The sequence below is a fragment of the Gorilla gorilla genome, chromosome 22 (assembly GCF_029281585.2).
Source record: "Gorilla gorilla gorilla isolate KB3781 chromosome 22, NHGRI_mGorGor1-v2.1_pri, whole genome shotgun sequence".
Lineage (NCBI taxonomy): Eukaryota > Metazoa > Chordata > Mammalia > Primates > Hominidae > Gorilla > Gorilla gorilla.
Genome location: NC_073246.2, coordinates 47,612,018 through 47,638,875, shown reverse-complemented (window position 1 = coordinate 47,638,875; position 26,858 = coordinate 47,612,018). Strand labels below are relative to the sequence as shown.

The window sequence follows — 26,858 nt, the reverse complement described above, 5'->3', positions numbered from 1 at the left end:
GAAGAAATCAGGAAAACAAACCACTGGAAAGGACAGATGCAGGGCCCTCCGCAAGCTCCCATGTGACGGCATGGGCAGCTGGTTCTAGAGGCCCCTCTCCTGCCCTTCCTGAAAAGCAGTGTGCCATGGAGGCAATGGGTGAGCGAGATGCCGGGGATACATGGCTGCAGAGGCTGGCCCCAGCCACACAGGGTGCCACATGGGACCAGAGGCCACCAAGCCCCCTTTCAGCACCCCACAAGGCTGGGGGGGGACCCAGAACTGGTGTGAGGCACAGCCCAAGTGAACTTTCACCCAGCTCAGGGTCCGAATAACCTTAAAGGAGATCCCGGTGAAAAATGAGGGCTCACAGCAGAAAATGTCCATACATGCACGCTGGGAAGAAGGCAAGACCAGCACTGACTTCTCCTTCAGGGAGCAGCAAACAGAAAGAAAGAAACACAGAAGCCATAAAAAAATCTCTGCCACATGAAGAAAAACACAACAACACAGCAGAAGGTAGAAGAACGCATGTTCAGAAATATGCACAAAAAGAAACAGGTGATTTTAGTCAATGGCCTGCTATGTGCTTTCAGAGACAAGAAGGAAAAGAAAAACTCAATGAAACAAGAGATTAAAAATTGTAAAACGATAGTCTAAAAAGAAAAGGAAATATGAATAAAAAATTATATTTGGCTTCAAAATAGCTTTAGATAAAGTCTAGAGGAACTGTAATCATGAGAAGAAATGATCAAAATTTCATTTACTTTCCATATTCTTAATCTTCTGTTTGCTTATTTGACTCCAGGGGAGAGGAGGCGCCCCTTCGGCAGAGTTCAGGGGCGCCGTCCAGACGGACACACGGAGGGAGGCGGGGTCGCCCTTGATTATGCACCATGTCCAACACCAGGCCGCCACCTGCCAACCCCCCGGCGTTCACCATGTCCTGGGGTGGTGAGCACTACCATCTCCACGGTCCACTGTGCGCCTCAGGGCTAAAACAAAACCTCCTGCAGGCTAAACAATGTCCAGAAAAGTTCTTCTTCCATTTTGTCTTCCCACAGACTCAATAATAAAGTGTATTTTTCCTAACAAGAGATGCAGTTTCTGCTGGGCTGAGTCACAGAGCTGCCGTACTGTTAAGCTTTCTCTGAAATATGTCACGTCACATTTCTATCACTTGTGAAACGAGCGGCCCATTTTTCCCTCCCTGAATATCACACACTAGTTACACTGCAGAGGCCTGCCTACAAGAGACGGCCAGCCAGAGTGAAGACCTGGCAAGGCAGAAATGCAGGACTTTAGGACCCCAGAGAGAACCTGCAACCATGGGTGGGGCAGAGGCAGGCTGGCCTGCACGCCAACCGAGTTTCAGAGAAGGCACCTAAAAGGTCCAGACACCAGTTCTCTCCTCTGTAGGGGGAATACAAGACCGGCCTGGATAGGTGGTTCTAAGAATTAAACTGAACAAAGCACGGTAGGGGTCACCCATTTTAAGATCCCTTTCATTTCAGAGATGCAGGTGCTCCAGCTGCACGCACAGGCAATGCGCCCACAGTCCCAGCACAGGCAGCAGACAGCCCTGCGTGAGCACCCGCGTCTTCTAATGGTGAGCACGCACTGTCACCTGCACTCAGGGACAGGTTTGGGAGGGTGAGTTTTACCCTGAGGAATGGGTCGTCCAACACTCCCTCAACTGTAGAAACCTGTGTCCACTCAATTCAAATCACAGAATAACCATGAGAGAGCACTGTGGGAAAACCCATCCATCTCATGCCACCCACAGTGTCTTGTGGGGCCCTGGAACTGAGCTGGGCCTTAGCCAATGCCCAGTGAATGCAAGAAGACAAGGATTCAGTGGAGAGACAAATGAAAGAGGGGCAGAGGCTGAGCTAAGTCAGCACAGGCAATGCAGTCTGTAGCCAGTGCCACACAAAGCCTGAACCGTACTTCTGGTAACAGTCCCCAAACAGCCCTGAACAGAGAAGCAGAGACACAGTCCTCCTGGAACTCCTGACACGTGCTCACCTCCTGCCATCGGTCATCATGCCCTGATTGCGCCTTGGAGCTCTGGCATCCCCGAGTCAGACGGAACAGGCAGAGGTGCCTGTCGTGGAGACGAGGGGACGATAGCACCGCAGGCCAGGGGTGCCTGGCTCCCTGCTCACAGGGCAGGCACAGCACGTCCTCAGCCAGGCCTCCAACTGCAGATGGTGCCCTGGGAAAGCCTGCTGCCACCATGGGGAGGGCAAAGCACACCAGTGCAATGGGGTAAAAGTAGCAGGAGGCAGAGCCATCAGCTTCATGCAATGTGTGCACTCAACTGGAGTGTTCTGAGTCCTCTTCAATGTTTCCTTTGCTCAACAAATTTAAATCTCCACAACTCAGAAAGGAAAAGTTGTGCTGCTGTACTACACTAAATCAAGTTGAATTACCAGGAAGCTATCACACAAGAATGTGGTAATGATATACTGGAAAATGTGAATACATCTCCCCTCAAATGCATCTGCTTTGACACCCCTAAGACACCATGACGGTGCCCCACAGTCTGATGCTCAGTAACAAGAATTCTGCCAGTGATTTCCACTGAGCAACAGAAACGCCTTCAGGAATTTACTGTAAGCAAAACCACAGCCAAGTATAACACAATATAACAGACGTGAGAGTCTCGCAGTGCTGGAAACCTTCATCTTGTCCAAGTGCTTTCGCTGAGAAACGTGAGGGTGGCTCACTGCCACCCACGCAGGGAGCATCATCAGCAAAGGCCCATGCAGGGCTAGGCCTCAGCAGGCACCACAGCGGCCACACACAGAGGCACCCCACAGCCCAGGCTCTCCCCGCCAAAGGGTGAGAAGGCAACTGCCCCACGGTGTGTGTCCCAGTGCAGCTGGGAGGGAAGCAGCCAGCCACCTGCAAGACAGAAGCTGGTGCATCGTGGCAGCAAGGACACTGGCACCATGGCCTTTGGCCAATGTGGGTAGCGACACTGGTTCCTAAAACTACAGGCATCCTTCTCAAACAATCAAGCAAAAAACAAACCTGCTAGAGTTCACTAAACACCAGCAGGATCTGTGCCCTTGCTCACACTGCCTGCCCCTCTAACAGCCCTCCCTCTGCCTGCTCAGGACCAGCACAGGCCCCCTCCTCTCTGAGAGCCTGTCAGTGCCCTCTAGGGCACCACTTGCAGGGGCCTGGGGCCTGACATGAGCACCGGAGCAGGAGCAGGGACCCTGCCATGGCCTCCCGACTGGCCAGCACAGAGCTGCCTCACCACGAAGGGCTGTCCTATCCTGAGCAAGTCCTTTTACCTCCCCATGCCCCATTTCTTAAAATGGGGATAAAAAAGTGCCACCTCAAGAAGGCAAAACAGTGCAGTGCAGCTGCTGTGGAACACAGTCTGGTGGCTCCTCAATCAGTTAACACAGAGTCTCTACGTGTCCCCCAGGTCCACTCCTAAGGAACTGAAAAGAGGTGTCAAACAAGAACTTGTAAAATAATGTTCATGGTGGTACTATTCACAATAGCCGAAAAGCAGGAAAAAACCAATGTCACTGATCAATAAGTGGATGTGGTATATTCATACAACGGAACATGATTCAGCCATAAAAAGGAATGAAATTCTGACACATGCTACGACGATGCAGATAAACCTCAAAAACAGGATGCAAGTGAAAGAAGCCAGACACTGTGTGGTTCCATTTACATTAAATACCCAGCATGGGCAAATCTGTAGACAGAAATTAGACTAGTGGCTGCCAGGGGCTGGGGAAAGGGGGGATTGGGAGGGACTGCTTCACGGGCACAGGGCTTTACTTTGGGGGGGTGAGAATGTTCTGGAAGTAAGCAGACGTGGTGGCTGCATAGCATGAAGACTGTGCTCAACGCCACTGAGTTATACGCTTGAAAACGGCACAGTTTATGTTATGTGAATTATGCCTCAATTAAAAGGGGGGAGGGGAGTGACCCCTCACAGAGCTGCTGTCAGGGTCAGAACTGAGTACTGTGTTAGTGAGTGTGTGTGTGTGAAAGTGGACATGTTTCTAGTCAGTGTCTGACACACTGTAATGATACCACTCTTGTTGTTGTTGTTGATTGTGTTGGCTTTCTCATTTGGTTTTTTCTTTTTTTAAAGAAAGAAAGAAAAAGCTCTAAATAATGCACAAGTTAACTGGCTATGAAGCCCTAAGGGAGAAAGGAGACTCTCAGGATAGGCAGAGTCCTGGCAGCTACACACCTTTCCTGTTGAGAGGAAATCGGCCTCTTCCCTCCAGTCTTTTCAATGACCAATGAGTGACGGGGACATCTGTGGGCATCTGCTGGGGCCTGTGCTCACACAGGCCAACTGCAGGCTGCTTTCCCAAAAGTGTAACCGTGAGCTAAAAAGTGCTTTCATCTGCTCAGCTGCCATAACAGAACACCACAGACTGGGGGCTTCCACGGAAGCTGGAAATGGAGATCAGGGTGCTGGCTGGGTTGGAATCTGGTGCCAGTGCTCTTCCTCGGTTTTGCAGATGGCTGCCTCCCTGCTGTGTCCTCACATGGGTGCAGAGAGAGAGACAGCTCTGGCATCCCTTCCTCCTCTTACAAGGCCACAGTCCTGTCAAATTCGGGCCCACCCTTATGACCTCAGTAACCTTAATCACCTCCCAAGGGCCCCAACTCCAAAAGCAGTCACACTAGGGGTTTGGGCTTCAACAGGTGAACTTGGGGGCACAATCCGGTCCATCGCTGGTGGTATCTGAGGAGGAGAAAGTCATGTGAGGCACAGCAACACATCAAAGCGTGGCCAGCCACTCCAGCGGCCAGTCTGCAGGGCAGGCGCCTCACTAAGGATGGCTGGTCAATGCCGCTGCTCCCTACATCCTCAGCCTGGGACTGTGAAGCCCTGGATGACGATGTTGTACGGACCCACGTCAGTCTCACAGGAGACAAGACCATGGGAGAAAACGCTGCTTTAACTGTGCCAACATTTCCACATTTAAAAGGCACAGTAGCCCACATCCAACATCACTGACCATTAACATTACTGCACTCATCCTTCCAGGCTCCGGGAGACTTCTGAAGGCGTCCACTTGAATACATTATTTTTCAGCACAATTATGAGACTGAACAAAATTTGAGCCTTCCCCGTTCTCAGGAACATGAAGGAAGCGCATCGCCAGTGCTTATTCAGGAGGAATGACTTGTTTCTGTATTTTCTTATCAGCATCATCCACAGTTACTCCAGAGAACAGTCGTCCCTGTGGAAGTCCCCATAGCCCTAAACTGAAGCCGATGTCTGGACCTGAGAGGCCTCCTAGGGACCATCCAGGAGGCAGGAGCCAGGAGACAAGCCCCCGACCCCTCAGGAAGGCAGACAATGGAAGAGCCGCGCTGGCAAACCCTCCCAGGACCAGCATGGCACTGTCCTCGGTGCCCTCACCAGTCCCAGGAGCCCCACGGGGAGGGGCAGCGTGCACCCTGGGGTCTGGCAGGCCCAGCCCGCCGGGAGAGCACATTCGCAGCTCCTCACTGTAGCTGCTGAGTAGGTGTGACTGAGGGGTTTTCTCTATTTGAGCTGTCCTCCTATTTAACTTGTTGTTTCTACCAACTTCACTTCAGGACCATAATTTTTATGAAACAAAAAATCTCATTACCTCACCTGTTTTCATCTGGCCAATGCCCGCCCCAATCTGATGATGCAGATGGTGCTGTGGGAAGCGTTTCCCAGGCCCCAGCCTGGCCACCCTCTCCTCTCAGCACAGATATCCTGGCACCCCTGGAGGGTCACCCTGGTGCCCAGTCACCCAAGTCCACAGGGATATCTGCTCATGCCTCTCTGTCTACCCCCACCTTCCCCTAAAGGGCACCATCCCAACTCAGCAGCTGCCCACTGACCCTGCACCATGCTGTTTCAGGCACACCCATGCCCTCTGCACACACACCAGCAGGTGTCCATTCTATGGGCTGTACTCACACATGGACAGCAGCAAGTCCACGTCTCGCCACAGGCTGGCCCAGGCCCCACGGCCCACCCGGGGCCTCGACCACTGATCCTTCCTGTCCAGCTCCAAGGCTCTGCAGCCAAACTCCCAGACCTCCTCCCTTCCAAGAGCAAAGCTTCTCCGGCATAGCCCCCGCCCATTCCCAGGAAGCGCACATCTGTCTCCACGCTTATAATTATCACTTAGCAAGCACACAGACGATGGCACCACTCTTTCCCTTGCTAGAATGTGGTAAATGGAAAACTAACATTATAAAGCTATTTTTTACATTCTGTGATTTGTTTTAAATTAAAAGCTTGAAAAGACTCTTGAGCTGGCTGACTCCATGTACCCCAGGTGTACTCCTAAGCACAGCTGCCTGCCCACCGTCCAGAAAACTGCAGCAAAAGCTTCTCTGCAAGCCCCCTGCCTTCAGCCTGCAGCTGAAGTTTCTGAGAGAGGCTCCATGGTGGGCAGCAGGGTTAACGGAAGTGGTCAGAAATAGGGTCAGAACATGCAGCACCCCTCACTTGGCGGGTTAACTAATACCCAGCCAGCTTGTTTTGCTATAGCACAATTGTTGAATTCAAGAAACTTTGTATTACTGGCCGGCCACGGTGGCTCACGCCTGTAATCCCAGCACTTTGGGAGGCCAAGGCGGGTAGACTGCCTGAGGTCGGGAGTTCGAGACCAGCCTGGCCAACATGGAGAAACCCCATTTCTACTAAAAATACATAATTAGCCGGGCGTGGTGGCGCATGCCTGTAATCCCAGCTACTCGGGAGGCTGAGGCAGGAGAATCGCTTGAACCCGGGAGGCGGAGGTTGCGGTGAGCCGAGATTGCGCCATTGCACTCCAGCCCAGGCAACAAGAGCAAAACTTCATCTCAAAAAAAAAAAAAAAAAAAAGAAAGAAAGAAAAAAAAAAGAATGAGAAACTTTGTATTACAAAAGCAATTATCTCACTAAGAACAAAAGGGAGGAGCTAGACAGCTTCACTCACAAATAATAAAGCTATTTTTTTTCTGCAGATGTTTCAACAGGAAAAGCCATGTATGACATTCAAAACACTGTATTATTAGAAGCTCATATAATTGGTTAATGCAGACAAAAATCAAGGCTAACTAAAAGCAGATCAAATGACCCAGTGATCAACCTAGAGGTTCCCACGGCCAAGGGCAAACGGAGGGAGTGCCATGAAGCAGCCTCCGGGGAGAGAGAGGAAGGGGCCTGCCTGAGAATTCGCTCTGTGTGAGCACTGCCCACGTGCAACCAGCGACACTCGCCAGGGCACTGATGAAACCAACCTCCAGGGAGCAGCACGGGTGACCCGCGGGGAGGGCGCGGCCCTAGCTCTACCACCTCCCTGCTCCCGGACCACACTGGTGGGCGCAGGCAGACGATCCTGATGCTCGACCACGGCCGCATCTCATCTGGGGGTGCCCTCTGCTATTCTTATCCTACAGGCGTTCAACCCAAAAAAAACTTTGCAGTGAACTTTGCCTCTTCCTCTTTCTCCTGAGGATGCTCCTCTACGCCGAGTTTAGGAGAAGAGAGTGAGAGGAGCAACAGTGAAAGGCCAAGGGAACAAATCCATCCGCGCCTTCTCCACTGCACCCTCAGCCCTACAGCTGAGAAGCGGAGTCCTGAGACTGTGCCAGCACCGCACGCAGAGCCTGGTGTGCGGTCGGAGCACAGAGTGAGAGGAATGAATGCTGAATAAATAATTATCATCCTACACACATTCTAAGCCAGAAATAGAGAAATGTTACAGCCCTCAATGGTGGGAACTGCAAAACCTCAGCCCTGCAAAGCATGCCCCATGTAGGGGCAGCGCCACTGCTGCTTGTGCGGCTCAGCTGACCGAGCGGAAAGCCAGAGGGGGCACCTCCGGAGAGTCGCCGAGCACTGCTGCTCCGGTGACCAAACGTCCGGCCTTCTAAGAGGTATGTGTCAACCTCAATCCTAAGCAAGCAGCAAGGAAGATGTGGATACGTACTGTCCCTTTAAGTTAAATTACCTAGAGAAAACCTATCCTAAAAGAAAAGGCAATGAAAGTAACCACAAAAGTGATGAGACAGAAAAGCCACGGCTCACATGACCCCCTGGAAGGGTTGCTGCTGGCCTTACCTACAAGGCGAACGTGGAAAATCCGAGAAGTCCTCAATGAGAGTGAGGTGGTTTGAGAAAATGCCCACAGATTGTTGGATACATCTCTCTTAAAAAGGCAGAGCACAGGCCAGGCGTGATGGCTCACGCCTGTAATCCCCGCAGTTTGGGAGGCTGGGGCAGGTAGATCACTTGAGGTCAGGAGTTCGAGACCAGCCTGGCCAACACTGAGAAACCCTGCCTCTACTAAAAATAATAAAATACAAAAAAGTTAGCCGGGTGTGCTGGTGGGCGCCTGTAATCCCAGCTACTCAGGAGAATCGCCCAAACCCAGGAGGCAGAAGTTGCAAGGTTGAGCCAAGATCATGCCACTGCACTCCAGCCTGGGTGACAGAGTGAGACTCTGTCTCAAAAAAAAAAAAAAAAAAAAAAAAGAGAAGAAAAGAAAAGAAAAAGGTGAAGCACAATTACCCTCCCTTAAGACAGGACTGACTTGGTAACGCACATGGAAAGAACACAGTGTGGCAGAAGGGACAGGGGTGTAACACCCGAGACTGGGACATGCAGGCCGCGTGACCCCTCCTTGCTCTCTCTCTCTCTCTCTCCAATCGCCTGCTCAGGAAAAGTGAATGGCAATCCCACAGATACGCACGCAGCCCTGTGGGGAGGCCGCAAGGTGCTGGGCTGAGGCCTCCTGCCCTTGCCCTGTGAGAGCACCCTGGAAGTGGGCTGTCCAGCTGATGTGCAGCCTCAAAAGAGACCCCAAGCCAGACCCACCCATGAAAGGTACCCCTGAATTCTGGACTCATAAAATTTCTTAGATAATACATATTTGTTGTTTTAACCCACTCAGTTTTGCATTGGTTACACAGCAATAGAAAATAAAGAAAGGAGGCAGATGAAATTGATGGAGAAACAACTGCAAAGAAAACAGAATACACAATGCACGAGCCTGTGTCAGGAATGACAGTGCATTCCACGGAGGAGTTGCAGAGAGACCAGTTACAAGATGCCATCAGGATAACGGGAGCTGCGCTGGGCAGCTGGGCCTTCCGACATCCTCCCTGGTTGCGGTGGCAGTGGTGGTGTCTGCTCCAGGTCAAGGCTGGCAGAGAGGGGAAGGGAGGGCCAGCGCCTCAGGCAGTCACTGCACCCTCAAGGCCCAGGACACTCACGTCCACAGGACATGCATCCCGCGGCTCACCTACTATCCTCACCAGAGACCAACCACACCCACAGAAAGGCCAAGAGGCATTCTGGAAACACAAACCTCACTGAGTAACAAAGAAACAGTATTTGAGGAAAGCCAACGTGATGAAAGAGAGACGCCAGACTGGAAGGAGGGACGGTCATCTGAGAACATACAAAGCAAGTGGCAAGCGCTAGTTTACACGTCCAAGGTGACCGTCACATGCTCTGTCCAGGCAAGAGAGGCAAGTGAACACCCTGAGAAGGAAAAATGTTGTCAAAATAAAAACCTAATATGTGAACCTAGGAGTAAAATGGACACAGCTTGCGAGCAAAGAGACAGTGAGAAGATGAAGCCAAGGCACTCTCCAGAATGCAGGTGACGGGAAAAAGAGACGGTAACAAAGATCCAAAGAGGTCCAGAAGGAATGACCATGGAGCAGAAAGAAAGAAAACAGCATTCAAAAAGGCGACAGAATAGAATTCCCCGGGCTGAAGAAATAAGTCTTCAGAGTGAAAGGACCCAAGGAACAATGTCCTGCTTAAGTTCAGAAAATCCAAGGCTGAGGAGAGAGCCCTGAAAGGCTCCACGTGGCAACACTGTGCTAAAAGACAGTGGAGTTCTGAGGAGCAGCTCTTCCCACGGAACTTTTTTTTTTTTGAGATGGAGTCTCGCTCTCTGGAATGCAATGGCGCAATCTTGGCTCACGGAAACCTCCGCCTCCCAGGTTCAAGCGATTCTCCTGCCTCAGCGTCCCGAGTAACTGGGATTACAGGCACCCGCCACCATGCCAGGCTAATTTTTATGTTTTTAGTAGAGACGGGGTTTCACCATGTTGGCCAGGCTGGTCTCGAACTCCTGACTGAAAGTGATCCGCCGCACCTCAGCCTCCCAAAGTGCTGGGATTACAGGCATGAGCCACCGTGCCCGGCCTCAATGGAACTTTTAAATCATCTAGCCCATCAATATTTTAGACATTTCCAATATATCTGGATTTATTTACTATTTTATATTGTGTTTTCTACTTTTCTCATCTTTCTGTGTTCAAGTATCCTCTTTTGCCTTCTTTTGGATTTTTCTCCCCATTATACATTTTTTTCTTTTTACTCTAAACTTAATTACATAACTTATCAAAGCCTAATGTCCCCACACTCTACCCACGCAATGCCAGGACCTTAAAACTCTTTAATTCCATTCCCTTCCTGCTGACATGACCTTGGAGTCAATTATTTTAGTTCTACCATTTGTGGTTTAGCCCAGGAGACATCTGCCTCAAGCCTGTTCAATTCACTCACATGCATACAACTTTGTTTATAATGCCTTCTTAGAGCTCGGACTTTCCATAGAAGACAACCTTCTCTCCTCCTGAAATAGGTCCTTTAGAAATGCTTTTAGTAGCCAGGCATAGTGGTGCATGCCTGTAGTCCAGGTGCTCAGGAGGCTGAGGCAGGAGAGTGGACTGAGCCCAGGAGTTCGAGGCTGTGGTGCACTGTGATCATGCCTATGAGTAGCCACTGCACTCCAGCCTGGGCAACATGGTGAGACCCTGTCTCTAGAAAAACAGAAATACTTTTAATAAAGTCCTATAGGTATCAAATTATCTCCACTTGTGTTTGTATAAAAATGTATTTATTTTTCTATAATTCCTGAAAGATATATTAAGTATATCAGTTAGTGCAAAAGTAATTGCAGGTTAATGGCAAAAACTGCAATTACTTTTGCACCAACCTAATAGAATGTCAGTTCTTTTCTCTCAGCACGTTAGATATTATCTAGCTATCTTCTCCTTTCCACTGGTGCCAGTAAGAAGCCATGTCAGCCTTAATGTTGCTTCTTTGAAGGCAATGTCTTTTCTCTCTGTTAAGATCTTGTACTTGTCTTTGGTGTTCCAGAGTTTCACCATGATATGTCTAAATATAGACTTCATTTCACCAGGCTGGTATTTGTTAGAGTTTTTGAAACTGTAGATTGGTGGCTTTCACGCACCCTAGAAAACTGTTAACCATTATTCCAAATGTTACTTTTACTCCATTGTCCCCCCTTCTCTTTCTGGAAAACCAGTGAATTATATGTTATAACTTGTCCATGTCTCTCCATGTCTGAAATCTTCTCTTGAATAGTTTATATCTCTTTGTCCCTCTGGGCTGTGTTCCGTCTGTCTACTGTGGATTACAGTAAAAGCCAGAGAAGGAAGGTGAATATAAAAAGAAATGATGAGAAGTACAGAGTAGGAAAGTCTGACATAATGTAACTGAGGTTTCCAAAGAAGAGAAAAATAATGCAGCAGAGGTGATATTTGACAAGATAAAAAACATGGAATGTTAGCGGAAGCTGTTCCGGATGATATCAAACAAAAACTCAGATCCACACAGAAAAAAATCTTATAACAATTAAAGAAACTGAATTCACAGTTTAAAAACTCTCCAACAACAACAGCAAGAAACTCCAGGCCCAAATTGCTTTAATGGCAAATTCTAATAATTTAAGAAAGATAAAACATGACTTCACACAAACTCCTGAAAACAGAAAAGGAGGAAATCCTTCCCAAATCATTTTATGAGGTCAAATTTATCTTAACAGCAAACCTATACAAAGCCACTTCAAGGAAAGAACACTACAAACCCAAATCCCCCATGAATATAGATGCACAAATTCTTAACAAAATCCCTTTACTGTAACACATCGTAACTTAGTAGGATTTAACTTGGAAACCTTCGCTCAACAATCAAAAATCAAAGTAATTTGCCATTATATAGATTAAAAATGAAAAACCATACATTATTTTAATTGATATAGATAAAATATGTGACAAAATTCAACTAGCATTCATGATAAAAATTTTCAGCAAATTCCTTAACCTGATAAAAAGCTATCATCATACTTAAGGTGAGAAACCAGATGCTTTCCCCCAAGAGCAGAAACAAGACAAAGATGTCCATTCTCACCATCTCTAATCAACATCCCACTGGGGATCCCAGTAAGTACCCTAAGAGAAGTAAAAGAAATAAAGAGCCTGTGGGTTAGAAACTGTAAAAAAATAATTAGAGCTACAAAACAAGTTTAGTAAGATTGCAAGATACGAGATCAATATATAAAAATGAGTTATATTTATTATATACACTAGCCAAGAAAAACCCAAAATAAAATTAAGAAAACAATTACATTTATAATAGCATGGAAAAGCAAAAAATACTTAGAATAAGTTTAACAAAAATGCAAGACTTGCACTGTGAAAACTATCAAACATGTTGAAAGAAATCACAGAGGGGCTAAATAAACACAAAGCCATCTCATGTTCCTGACTGAAAGACTTCATATTGTTGTCATGGCAATACTCCCCAAATGTATCTACAGATTCAAGGCAATCACTGTCAGATCTGCCATTATTTACTGAAATGGCAAGCTGATCCTAAAATTCACATGGAATGCAACAATGACAAAAAAAAAAAGTCAAAATTTCGGAAAAGAAGAACTAAGTTAGAAGACTCACCCTTGTCAATTTCAAAACCTATAAATCTCCAGGATCCAAAACATAGTACTGACTTAAGAATATACATAAGACTAGCCAGGCACGGTGGCTCACGCCACTTTGGGAGGCCAAGGCGGGCAGATTGCCTGAGCTCACAAGTTCGAGACCACCCTGGGCAACATGGTGAAACCCTGTCTCTACTAAAATACAAAAAATCAGCTGGGCATGGTGGTGCACGCCTGTAATCCCAGCTACTCGGGAGGCTGAGAGGCACAAGAATCAGTTGAGCCCCGGAGGTGGAGGTTGCAGTGAGCCAAGATCGCGCCACTGTACCTCAGCTTGGGCTACAGAGTGAGACTCTGTCTCAAAAAAAAAAAAAAAAAAAAAAAAAGAATATATATAGACCAATGGGTTAGAATTGAGAATCCAGAAATAAACCCTCCCATCTATGGTGAAATGATTTCTGACTAGAATACTAAGACCATTCTATAGGAAAATAATCATCTTTTTAAATATGGAGTGCTGTGACAACTGAATATCCCCATGCAAAAGAATGACTCTGGACCCCTACTTCACACCACAGACAAAAATTAATTGAAAATGGGCCAAAGACCTAAATGTAAGAGCTAAGACTACAAACTTCTTAGAGGAAAACACCAGTGTACATCTCCATAACCTCGGATTAGCCAGTAGTTTCTTAGCTATGACTTAACTGCACACAACCAAAGAAAAAATAGGTAAAGTGAACTTCACTGAAATTAAAAACTTTTGTTTGTCAAAAGGTACTACCAAGAAAATGAAAAGACAACCTACTAAATGAAAGAAAACTGATAGCAATGTTATCTCTGTAAGTGTCTAGTATCCAGAATATATATTTTTTAAAAACCTACAACTCAACAATAAAGAACAAACAATTTAAAAGTAGGCAAAAAACTTGAATAGACATTTTTCCGAAGAAGATATACAAATGGCCAATAAGCACAAGAAAAGATGTTCCACATCACTAGTGACTTGGGAAATGCTAATCAATACCACAGCGCGATACTACTTCAGGCCTCCTTGGATAGCTGTACCATAAAGAAATAGAAAATGGGTGTTGACAAGGATGTGTGGAAACCGGAACGCTCACACATGTGGGTGGGAATGTCGAATGGTACAGCATCTGTGAAAAACCACTTGGCATCTTCTCAAAAAGGTAAACACAGAGTTAAGACATGACACTACACTTCTACTTCTACATATAAACCCAAGCTAAGTTAAAATATATGTCCATATAAAACACTTGTACAGGAATGTTCGTAGAAGCATTATTCATAATAGCCAAAAAGTGTAAACAAACTAAATACCCAAAAAGTGTAAACGAACTAAATACCCGCCAACTATAATGGATAAACAAAATGTGGTCCATCCATACAATGGAATATTATTCAGCCATAAAAAGGAATAAAGTACTAATACATACCATAACATGCATAAACTTTGAAAATATGCTGAGTGAAAGAAATCAGACACCAAAAGCCACATGTTGTATGATTCCATTAATACAAAACTTCAGAGTAGGCAAATCCATAGGAACAGAAAGGAGGAAGAAGGAGTGGGGAGTGACTGCTCCTGGGGTTGTTTTACGGGTGGTGATAGTGATAATGGCTGTACACGCTAGCGAATATACTAAAAACCACTGACGTCTATGGTGTGTGAATTATATCTTAATACAAACAAGATAAAATGGAAATAAAAGTTTTAAAAACATGCATATTCTCCCCAAATTGTTCTGCAGATCCAACACTATCTCAATCAAAATCTCAGTGGTCTTTTTTTGTAGAAATTGACAGCTGATTCTAAAATTTGTATTTTAGAATCAAAGCAAAGGACTTTATAAGAAAAACAATTTTGAAAAAGACCTACATTAGAGGACTCACTGTACCTGATTTCAAGACTTATTATAAAGCTACAGTAAACAGAACACTTTGGTGCCAGTGAGAAGACAGGAATGGAGTGCAGTGGACTGGAATACAGAGTCCAGACAGATGCCAGCACAGATGGCTGTCTGGTGAAAGAGCAAAGATGACCAGTGAAGAAAATAACAGATCTCTGAACAAACAATGCTCAAAGAAATGTACATCCCTGGGGGAAAGTGAACCTCAACTCTAATCTTGCACTATATATTTTTAAACTGGCTCAAAATGGATGGGGGATGGGGAACAGATCAGAGACCTAATTTAAAGACCTAAAACTATATAATTTCTAGGAGAAAACAGGAGATAATCTTTGTGACCTTGGGAATGTGCAGAATTCTTAGGACACAGGAAATACAAACCATAAAAGACAAAAAATGACAAATTTTACTTTACCGAGATTAAACACTTCCGTTTCTTTAAAGACATTAAGAAAATAAAAATTCAAGGCATACTTTAGGAGAAAACATTTGAAAAATACATATCTGATAAATGACTAGTATTCATAGCATATAACAAACCCTCACAAATCAACAATAAGAAAACAAACAATATAAAATGTTTTAATTTTAATGGGCAAAATGTATGAACAGACACTTTGCTACAGATGACATACAGATGGCAAACAAGCATGGAAGGAAGGTTCCGTATCACACGTCACCAGGAAAATGCAAATTAAAACTATAATGTGATACCATTACATGCCCACTAGAAAGGAGAAAATTTTAAAAGCTGACAACACTGAATGCTGACCATTTATTTCACAAGCAACAGGAACTCTCATGCACTGCCTGTGGGAATGTACACTGACTGGTGCAGCAACTTGGGACAATGCGTTCATTGGGAGTTTCTTACAAAATTAAACACACACTTACCATGTGATCTAGAAAAGCCCACTCCTAGGTATTTACCTATGAAAAATGAAAACATACATCCACATAAAGACCGGTACAAGAAAGTTTATAGCAGATTTATTCATAATCTCTAAAACTGTAAATCTCCAAATTTCTATCAATAGGTGAATGGATGTACAAATTGTGGCATATTTATCAAAAATTACTCAGCAACAATATGAATGCATCTCAGAAGTATCATGGGCAAGGGATAAAGCAGAGTCAAAATGTCACATGCTGCATGATTCCACATTCTGAGAAAGGCAGAGCTGCAGTTAAACAGATCAGCGATTGTCAGGGGCTTCAGAAGGGTCATGCGGGAACTTTGAGCTGGTGAAAATATTCTATTTATAATATGATTGTGTTGATAGCTAATATCTGCATATATTTGTTGAAACTCATAAAACTGTATCCTTAAAAGGGTGAATTTTATACTATATAAATTATATCTCAATATACTTCACGTTAAAAAAGATACCAAGAACAATCCCAAGCAAGATAAATACAAGAAATCTACACCTAAATACATCATAGTAAAATTGTAAAACACCAAAGACATAGGGAAGATCTTAAAAGTAACCAAAATTTTAAAAGAAATTCCTTGAACTGAGTATTATTTAAATTGAAAGATGGCTTCTCAATAGCAATGGAAGCCAAAGACAGTAGAATAAAATCTCTTCCATGCTCTAAGAAAATAATCTTCTACCCAGAATTTCAACCCAGAGGAACAGGAGCTAGGATTAGTTTCTCTGTTACTAGACTTTCAACCTCTCTACTAAACTCTAATGTGGGATACACAGGCAATTAGCATTTAAGTCTTTATGGGGCTGTGAGAAGATACAAGCTGTCATGCTAAATTTAAAACTCACGAATATTTTCTAGCTGTTTTCTAGCTATATCAACAGGGAATATTTTTTAAATGCTGCTGAAAACCTGAGATAATTTCTGGTGGTCACAAATAGACACACCAGCAGATTTGGGTAGGTTAGCAGGTCTAATTTAAACAACCAAAGCAAAAGAAATGAGCCACTGAGATTAATCACCAAAATCAAAAAAACTGTACTGGCAAAGATACAACAAATACGTCAATACCTTAGATTTCCAGGACATAATTTAAAAGTTTTCTTGTTTTTTCAGCATTAATTTTTTACTGGGTACTTGAACTATTCTTATCATAACCATTTTCATTATAATATTATATACAGGTTGAACAAAGACTCATCACTACTCCTAAACTTGTAGTCCGAGCATTTTCTATGCCACATGCCAATATTTTTCCATTAAAATTTAATTTTGGAAAGCAGTCTTGGGTAAAACAATTTCAGAATGACCTAATAAGTAAAATACATTTTACCTATTAAAAATTAAAAATAAAATACAGGTTTTGAAAAAAAGAAGGTAGAAAGTTTCAGTTAAAAATAGTTTTTTACCCACATTCTCACCACGATGCATTTTAGAAGAGGCATTATCTGTGGTAAAAGTGGAAACAAATAGTAATGAATGTGGTGAGATATGAGTAAATCTAAACAGGCACCAGTGTATAAAATGATGGAGAAAGCTGCACAATATTAAAAATACAACAGTTGAGAATGAAAATGCCATTCAAGTCAGGAGAGAATAATCAGAGGTGAGCACTGTGAGACTCCTTCATTCTCCGGAATGTGGACAGAGTACTAATTAATTCTAGACCTTGATAAATTAAGCATACATATAAGACAAACACAAAAGTGAGAGAAACCGAAATTACATAGTGAAGGAGAAAACTAATGAGTAAAACAGTCATCTGTCAATCAAAAGAAGGGAAGGAAGAAAAAATAAGAAAGTTGAGCTAAATAGAAAGTCCAAAATAAGATGGTAGAATCGAGTCCAAATTATAAGTAATTAAAATAAATGAAAGTAAAGTAAATGTTCTAGTCTTTAAAAGGCAAAGATTGTCAGGGAGGATAAAACAAAAATCCGTTACATCCCATTTTAAAAGACTCACTAAAACACTCGGATACAGAGATACTGAAAAAAGGGGAAAGAAAAATATATACTAGACAAATACATCAGACAAAATTTGCTTTAAAGCAACAAGCATTATCAGGATAGACTACATAACATAAAGATTAAAAGGTTCAATTTATTAGCAAGATACTATAATAATTCTAAACTTACGTAGACCTAAGAGCAGAAATGAATAGAAATATAAGAAAATAGGCAAATCTATTAATCCAATCATACCAGCATATTTGAACACAACTGTCATAGTGACTGATGTATCAGTTGGAGAAACATCTTTTTTTTTTTTTTTTGGAGATGGGGTCCTGCTCTGTCACCCAGGCTGTCATGCAGTGGTACAATCATAACTCACTACAGCCTCAACCTCCTGGGCTCAAGGATCCTCTTGAGTAGCTAGGACTACAGGTGCACACCACCATGCTCAGCTAATTTTTTTTTTTTTTAATTTTTGGAGAGACAGGGTTGCTATGTTGCCTAGGTTTGTCTCGAACTCCTGGCCTCAAGCAACCCTCTCATCTTCAGCCTCCCAAAATGCTGAGATTACAGGAGGATGCCACAGATAAAAATATCTATGAGGACAGAAAAGACAAGATTATTAAGCTTCACTTAATGGCCATATACAGAAAGCGTATACTCAAAATTGTAGAATAGATTCCACTGTCAGATACACAGGACATTTATAATACTTGACCATGTGTGAGCCGTCCTTTGACTGCAAACACAGAGATCACCTGGTCCACAATGCAGTGAACTTAGAAACTAAAATACTTAAAATTATTTATATATAAATATAAATGTATATTTTTACATGATTTTTAAAGCTCTGTGTATTTGGAATTGAGAAATACTTCTAAATAACTCATAAGCCAAAAAAGGAGTCACAGTAGAAACAAGACAACATTTATAAGTTAAGGATAATAAAAGTACTATATATCTAAATCTATGCACTGCAACAAGCTGTACTTTGAGGGAAATGTACAACTTTAAACACTTATCTATATTTTTAAAAAGCTGAATATCAATGAGCAAACATCCAATATAAATTTGAAAAAGAACAGAAACATAAACTGGAAAAAAAGGAAGAAATAAAAACATAATGAAATAGAAAAATAAACATCCCATAGAAAAAAATCAACAATTGAAAAATTCATTAAAATAAACTAATAAAAAATTAAACTACACAAGTACTAGAATAAAACATGAGTAATTTCCTCTTTAATCTGGGTGTAGAAAAAGGCTAATTGTGAATTAAAAATCTAGATAAAAGATAAATTTGACTATAAAAATAAAAAATCTTTGGCATAGCAAAATGACATGAGAAAATATGACAGAAATACTAAATGGAAGAAAATATTTGCAGCATATTCCACAGGAAAAGAAATAATATCTCTACGATACCAATAAATAAATAAATGTTTAAATTGAGGGGACAAAAAAGACCAAAAACCCTATAGAAAAATGTACAAAATACATGAAAAGAGACATAAAAATGTCCTTAAACATATGAAAAGGTGCTCTACTTCACTCACAAGAAGAGAAATGCAAATTAAAACCACGCTGAGCTACGCTGTTCAGGCATCACTTTAGCAAAAAGTCATGAGCTGAAGAACAGACCCCATGGTGTGGCTGTGGTGGTCATGGAGGGCGGTGGCCACCCCTTGAAGGTGATTTGCAACTGTCTAACTGAAGGAGGAGCACTGAGCACTGCCAGTGAACCCAGCAATCACCCCGCTAAGGCCTTTCCGGGAGATAGAGTCACACGCAAATACAAATGCACAAGGCTATTCACCAGTGCACTGGGTGTAACTGCAAAATATCGTAAACTACGTCATCATCCCACCATCATGAAACCCAGACGAGGACGCAGCACTGGGCAGCAGAGGAAGCAAAAGGAAGAATGAGGACGATCACTCCACCCTGGTACAGAGCGACTCCAGGGATGCTGTTTAATAGAAAACACAAAGTACAAAAAGGAAGATGTAGATGGAGGCATGGCACTGTGAATGTAATAAATGCCACTGAATTATACGCTTAAAAACAGCTTAAATAGCAAATGTAATGTTATATATGTTTACAATAAAAATAGTAAAAAGAGAACATATGTAGCAAGATACATTAGTATATTTTAGGTGAGAAAGAAAAAAGAAGAGAAACAGAAAACATACATATGGAGGGATAATTGTAAAAATGTGTTTGCCTAGAGGTATGCCAGCAAACGTTTAACAAACAGCTCCTGGGGTGGGAGGGAGGACCCGGCCTGTAGTGTTTGCCAGTTTCCTTCCATGTGCAAACCCTCCCACCGTGGGCGATTTCCAACCTACCACATGATGTCACTAAACACAGAGCTGGGAAGAGATGTGCAGAAGTGGCTCCAGGAGCTGGTGAGAGACCACCTTAGAACATCACTGTCATGTACAAGGGGTGGGGATAACAGGAAGAGAAAGGACATTGTGGGACTTGTCTGTTTTATACACGCACATATACGCATGTATACGTGCATATATATATATACACACAATACTTACATGCATGTATGCTTACACAGAGGTGTGTATGTGTACATGCACATATTTCCCAGCTCTGACCCCTAACAGGGTTAGAAGCAAAGACATTCGACAGCAATAAGCCTACCTTGTACCCAGATATTGCTCCTTGGTAACATTTTCCCACTACAAAAACTAGAGCCCTTCAAACATCTGGTGGACTCCAGGGCTGGGTAGGTTAGGTACAAGATGGGTGTGAAACATTATATGGAAAAGTTAGGAAACTGTTTCTTTAAATGAGGCAGAGGGTAGCAGGAAGAGAAAGGAAGGTGGGGAACGAAAGAGGGAAGGAGGTGGGAACGAAAGAGGGAAGGAGCTGGGAATTGGCCTGGTGGGCTCCCACTGATCAAATCTAGGAGAATTTGAGCACAAAATCCTCGAGGACAGTGATGAATGAGACACTAGGACAGCGGTGAATGAAGACACAGGAGTCCAGGAAGAAAGGGGGGCGGGGGTCTGCTCCCAGCAGGTGGCCAAGTCTGCATGGGAGCTGCACAAGCACCACTTACAGCCTTCACAGTAAAGATGGGTCAAGGCAGAAACCAACCACGGCTAAGTCCTGGGGAAACGTCACAAGATGCAGGATTTCCTCATGGTCTTCCAGGGGCTTCCTGCAGATGGTTTATTAGTCGTGAGTGGTAACCAAAGTCAGGAGAAGCCAAACAGCTCTGCACTGAGTCAGCAACCTCACATCCCAACGTGGGGGCAGAGGGTTGCTCCGCACCTGGCGAGGTGAGGCCCTGAGGAAGCACAATCCCACGCAGGCAGGCGCCAGCCAAGAGTGCCCAAGTGAATCCTATCACAGGAGTCCCTGGACACGCCCCAAAGGAGGAAACATCTACTTATTAAAAGAGACTGTTCTCCAAAACATCAATGTCATGAAAGTGACAGAAAGGCTGTGGAAAATGTTCCTGATTGACAGAGATGATAGACACACAACAAGCAGGTGCAACACCTGATCCCAGACCACATCCTGTACTGGAGGGAAAATAATATAAAAGACATTACAGGGGGACTGGAAATACTGGGGTGCAGCATCTAGATGGGTTTTGTAAGCTGACAATGGTGCTGTGGTGATGAGAGGACACTCCCATTCCCAGGAAACAGCACCTCTCCATCCTCTGAATCACTCTCTTGACTCCTCAGGGACCAATGTCTAGAAGCATCCACGTGCTCTCTGTCTCTTAATTTTCAAAGTTTCTCTACTAACTCATTTTCAGGCTTTAAATATAACCAAGTAGCTCATACTAAAGATGCAACCCAAACACCTCCCTTCTAGACCCCAAGTTTTCAGAGTCAAACATTTTCCACAGCCATCTCCACCCCTCCCTCTCCCTGACTCTTCAAGCTGGCTCAATCTGGCTTCCTCTGCACCTTCTCAAAGTGACTCAGGACCTCCTGACCATCCCTGTGCCAAGTCCAATGCCATCTTTCAGCCCTCGTCTTCAGTGTTTTCCTCCCTTCTCAAGCTGGAACAAAGAAAAGACGCAGTGTGACTGAAGGGCGCTCACACAGGCACTCTCATGAAATGCTGGTGAATGTGTAAAACATCCGTGACTCTGGATGGTAATTTGACCATGAGTACCTGAGATCTGAACTTCTTACAATCTAATAGCAATAAAGTGAAGGAGAGAAGGTTCTGAAAACGGGGAACTGTGGGCTGGATTCTGCTCCAATGCTGGCTCATCTTTAGTCTCTGTTTCTTTACTGATAAAAAGGGTTAATCAAAGACCTTGGAGAATTACAGGAATTAAGTGAGGAACTTTTGCAGGGAACATAGTAATGATTATGGAAACCATCTTCTCATAGGTCATATGTTTGTTCCTAGAAAGACACTGGTGGTTCTTGCCCTCTTTGTAAAAGCTGAAGCAACCTTCCCCCAAGGGTCAGGGCAGGAACAGGTCAGGAGACCCAGTCTCACAGATGGAAAAGCAGCACAGAGAGGGAAGGAACCTAGCCGAGGTCACGTGGTGATCTGGCAGAGAAGCCGGAAGCAGAACACAGTCTCTGGATTCTCAGGCTAGTCCTGCTCCACCAGCCCAGCTGGGTTCCTACCGGACACTTCTCTTCCCGTGACTTGTGCTCAGACTCTGCCAGCTTAACACAAGGGAATGATGACAACAGCTCACCGCTGTGCTCCTAACACCTGCCCCCAACTGCAACCAGCCCTGCTGGATGTGGCCAGAGGCACAAGCTCAGCAAAGAAGGTACATGTGGATGCAGCCGTGTTCAGAGGAGTCCTATCTTGGGTTTGCTGCAAGGGCAGAGGCTGGGAAACAGGTGGGTAAAGTCAAACCCATTTACTCACTAGCAGGGTGAACAAAGCTGCAGGGCTGTCAGCCTGTACCTCAGAAGAGCAAAATGGCCAGAGCACTTGGAGCAAAGCTCACACCCACACCAAAACCTCAGCCTAGCTCAGTGCTTCCGGAGTCTATCACTGACTGCCCTTCATCGCCAAAGACAGGGTGGCCTCTGTGACACCATTCACACAGGGCCTATGGCGCAAAGGCATGAACACTACACAGAATGAAGTAAGCTGTCAAGTGTCCCTGCAGATCCAGAGGAAGACGACAGAGACCTGGGTGGAGCAGGAGACTGGGATGGACGCAGATCACCATGCACGCTGACGAGCAAGAGTAGACAGGCTGCATCTCCAATGAATGGATGGTGCATTTGTAAAATAAAAGCACACAGAAATGCTGACTCCCACCTGTCTAAATGTGCACACAGAGGAAATTCTTCTCCACCTGACATGCCATCCCCAGTCACCATGGACCAGCAACAATAGCTCTCCAGATCTATCACTGTCTCTGCACGCAGGGCCGCCAGACAGCCTGGCAGCATGGCACGGAGGAGGGATGAGTCATCACGAAAAATGATCATCCCTCCGTGCCAGGCTGCAATCTGATCTCAACCTCCGGGAGGGCGGCACTCTCCAAATCCCTGTGAGAGGGAAAAAAGCAAAGCAGAGAAGGTCCAGAAGGAATGCTACCTAGCCAAGGAGAAAACTCAGAGGAGGGAGGAAAGAAGGACACCAGTGCCATGAGACCTCCGCTGGGCCCATGGCAGTCTGTCCTCCCTCGAGAGGTGTGCTGCACCATTTCCAAACAAAGAACCTGAGATTCGATGAGGCTGCAGAGCTTCTGCTGGCTGGCGAGGAGCGGGGTAAGGGCAAGACCACAGCCTCTGTGGCTGAGAGCATGTGAAAACGCCCTGCCCCAGCCGGCCAAGACCTCCAGGTCTTCCCTGGCCCTCCTGGTTCTGGGGCCCGCATTTCCACAGTGAAATCGTGCTGCCCATCCCCGCAGGCCCTGGGTCTTGGCTGGGAGGGGCTGGAACCGCCCCACTGTCACCGCAGCAGTGCCTATGGATGCTAGGGCTTGTGCTGGCCAGAGTCCAGGAGGCTCAGCAGGCCCAGAGCTCACCCCGCGGCCTGGTGCTCCTCTCAGAACAAGGATGCCCGGTGGGCTTTGCAATTGATATGGCTTGGCTGTGTCTGCACCCAAATCTCATTTTGAATTGTAGCTCCCATAATCCCCACGTGTCGTGGGAGGTACCCAGTGGGAGGTAATTGAATCATGGCGGTGGGTTTTTCTCATGTTCTCATGGTAGTGAATAAATCTCACCAGACTGATGGTTTTATAAAAAGGCAGTTCCCTCGCACACGCTCTCTTGTCTGCCACCATGTAAGATGCACCTTTGATCCTCCATCGTCTTTGGCCATGATGGTGAGGCCTCCCCAGCCATGTGGAACTGAGTCCACTAAACCTCTTTTTCTTTATAAATTACCCAGTCTCGGGTATCTCTTCATAGCAGTATGAAAATGGACTGACACAGCGACGCTGACACAACACCGTGTGCGCTACGTCAATGGACTGACACAGCGATGCTGACACAACACCGTGTGGGCGCTAAGTTAATGGACTGACACACCGACGCTGACACAACACCGTGTGGGTGCTACGTCAATGGACTGACACAGCGATGCTGACACAACACCATGTGCGCTACGTCAATGGACTGACACAGCGATGCTGACACAACACCGTGTGTGCTACATCAGTGGACTGACACAGCGACACTGACACAACACCGTGTGTGTTACGTCAATGGACTGACACAGCGATGCTGACACAACACCATGTGGCGCTACGTCAATGGACTGACACAGCGATGCTGACACAACACCGTGTGCGCTATGTCAATGGACTGACAGCGATGCTGACACAACACCGTGTGGCGCTACGTCAATGGACTGACAGCGATGCTGACACAACACCGTGTGGCGCTACGTCAATGGACTGACACAGCGATGCTGACACAACACCATGTGGGCTATGTCAATGGACTGACACAGCGACGCTGACACAACACCGTGTGGGCGCTACGTCAATGGACTGACACAGCGACGCTGACACACCATGTGGCGCTACGTCAATGGACTGACACAGCGACGCTGACACAACACCGTGTGCGCTACGTCAATGGACTGACAGCGATGCTGACACAACACCGTGTGGGCGCTACGTCAATGGACTGACACAGCGATGCTGACACAACACCGTGTGCGCTACATCAATGGACTGACACAGGGACGCTGACACAACACCGTGTGCACTACGTCAATGGACTGACACAGCGACGCTGACACAACACCATGTGGCGCTACGTCAATGGACTGACAGCGATGCTGACACAACACCGTGTGGGCGCTACGTCAATGGACTGACACATCAAAGCTGACACAACACCGTGTGCGCTATGTCAATGGACTGACACAGCGACGCTGACACAACACCGTGTGTGCTATGTCAATGGACTGACACAGCGATGCTGACACAACACCGTGTGGGCTATGTCAATGGACTGACACAGCGATGCTGACACAACACCGTGTGGGCGCTACGTCAATGGACTGACACATCAAAGCTGACACAACACCATGTGCGCTACGTCAATGGACTGACACAGTGATGCTGACACAACACCGTGTGCGCTACGTCAATGGACTGACACAGCGGCGCTGACACAACACCGTGTGCGCTACATCAATGGACTGACACAGCGATGCTGACACAACACCGTGTGGGCGCTACGTCAATGGACTGACACATCAAAGCTGACACAACACCGTGTGCGCTACGTCAATGGACTGACACAGTGATGCTGACACAACACCGTGTGGGTGCTACATCAATGGACTGACACAGCGATGCTGACACAACACCGTGTGCGCTACGTCAATGGACTGACACAGCGACGCTGACACAACACCGTGTGTGTTACGTCAATGGACTGACACAGCGATGCTGACACAACACCGTGTGCGCTACGTCAATGGACTGACAGTGATGCTGACACAACACCGTGTGGGTGCTACGTCAATGGACTGACACAACGATGCTGACACAACACCGTGTGGGTGCTACGTCAATGGACTGACACAGCGATGCTGACACAACACCGTGTGCGCTACGTCAATGGACTGACACAGCGATGCTGACACAACACAGTGTGGGCGCTACATCAATGGACTGACACAGCGATGCTGACACAACACCGTGTGGGCGCTACGTCAATGGACTGACACAGCGATGCTGACACAACACCGTGTGCGCTACGTCAATGGACTGACACAGCGATGCTGACACAACACCGTGTGGGCTACGTCAATGGACTGACACAGCGACGCTGACACAACACCGTGTGTGCGCTACGTCAATGGACTGACACAGCGACGCTGACACAACACCGTGTGTGCGCTACGTCAATGGACTGACAGCGATGCTGACACAACACCGTGTGGGCGCTACGTCAATGGACTGACACAGCGACGCTGACACAACACTGTGTGGCGCTGTCTGCCTTCACACTATGCCAACACTCTTGCAAGTGCGCCTCACTCTGAAGTGTGGGTGACCCCCAGGTCCTCACTCACTCCTCTCCTGGCCACTATTCAGTGCCTCCTATGTCCTCATCCTCGCCTATGGAGGCAGAAGCTCTTCCCCTGTCCCTTCCTCCCCTCCTCCGTGAAGACAGAGCTTTGGCTGAGCCCAAGGCTGCCCAGCGGGAGAATGCGTTGCCCAGCTCCTCTGCAGAGAGGGTCACCTGGCACATGTTAGACACACCTGGTCTCAGATACCATGACACACGTCAGCATAACTTGGGCCTCCAGTTCTTAAAATGAAGTTGTCCCCTGTTGCATCCACAGGCTAGAACACACGGGGTGCACCTGCATCCCTTCCAACTCTGCAGTCATGACAACACAGCAAGAGACAGAAACCACACATCGAGAATGGCAGGCACCCAGAGTCCAGGCCGGGGAGGGCCTCACAGAGCCCAGCCCTCCCATCCAGGAATGGTGATGTCAACGAGAGCATCTGACCTTATTAAATAAAGCTGGTGGGTCTGGGAAGCTCTGTATTTCCACAGCTTACCCTTTCCCCTGGGTTCAACTCTTCCTCTTGGCACGTGGCTCTCTGTATGCCCCACACCGTCCCCTCAGCTGTGAGCCAGGATTCCAAAAGCCTCCATGGCACGTCTCCTATGGGTCTCACACAGAAGTCTGTCTGCTCCCCACAAACTCCAGACTGTTTTTCTTCCAGAGCGATCACTCCATCTCCCAGGACCACAGGCAGCATACAACCCCATGGGGTCCCTCTGGGCACCTTCTCCACTGCTCACACTGTACCCTGCTGCTCCGTGACAGCCTGTGACATGCCTACAGTGGGTGCCACTCTTCCATCCCCAAGCCCCAC

General features: G+C 46.0%; 1 protein-coding gene across 43 annotated transcripts in view; it reads right to left on the bottom strand.

Moving 5' to 3' along the window:
• Window positions 1-26,858, bottom strand: part of PCBP3 (poly(rC) binding protein 3) — a 306,784-nt gene that overhangs the window by 174,458 nt on the left and 105,468 nt on the right. For 29 of the 43 annotated variants that reach the window (XM_055373771.2, XM_031005180.3, XM_055373765.2 and 26 more), the window contains one exon: window positions 15,539-15,574. The exons of the other annotated variants lie outside the window; for them this stretch is intronic. The gene's annotated coding sequence lies outside the window, so the exon portion shown is untranslated. The remainder of the gene's footprint in view (window positions 1-15,538; window positions 15,575-26,858) is intronic. 43 annotated transcript variants of the gene reach the window in all.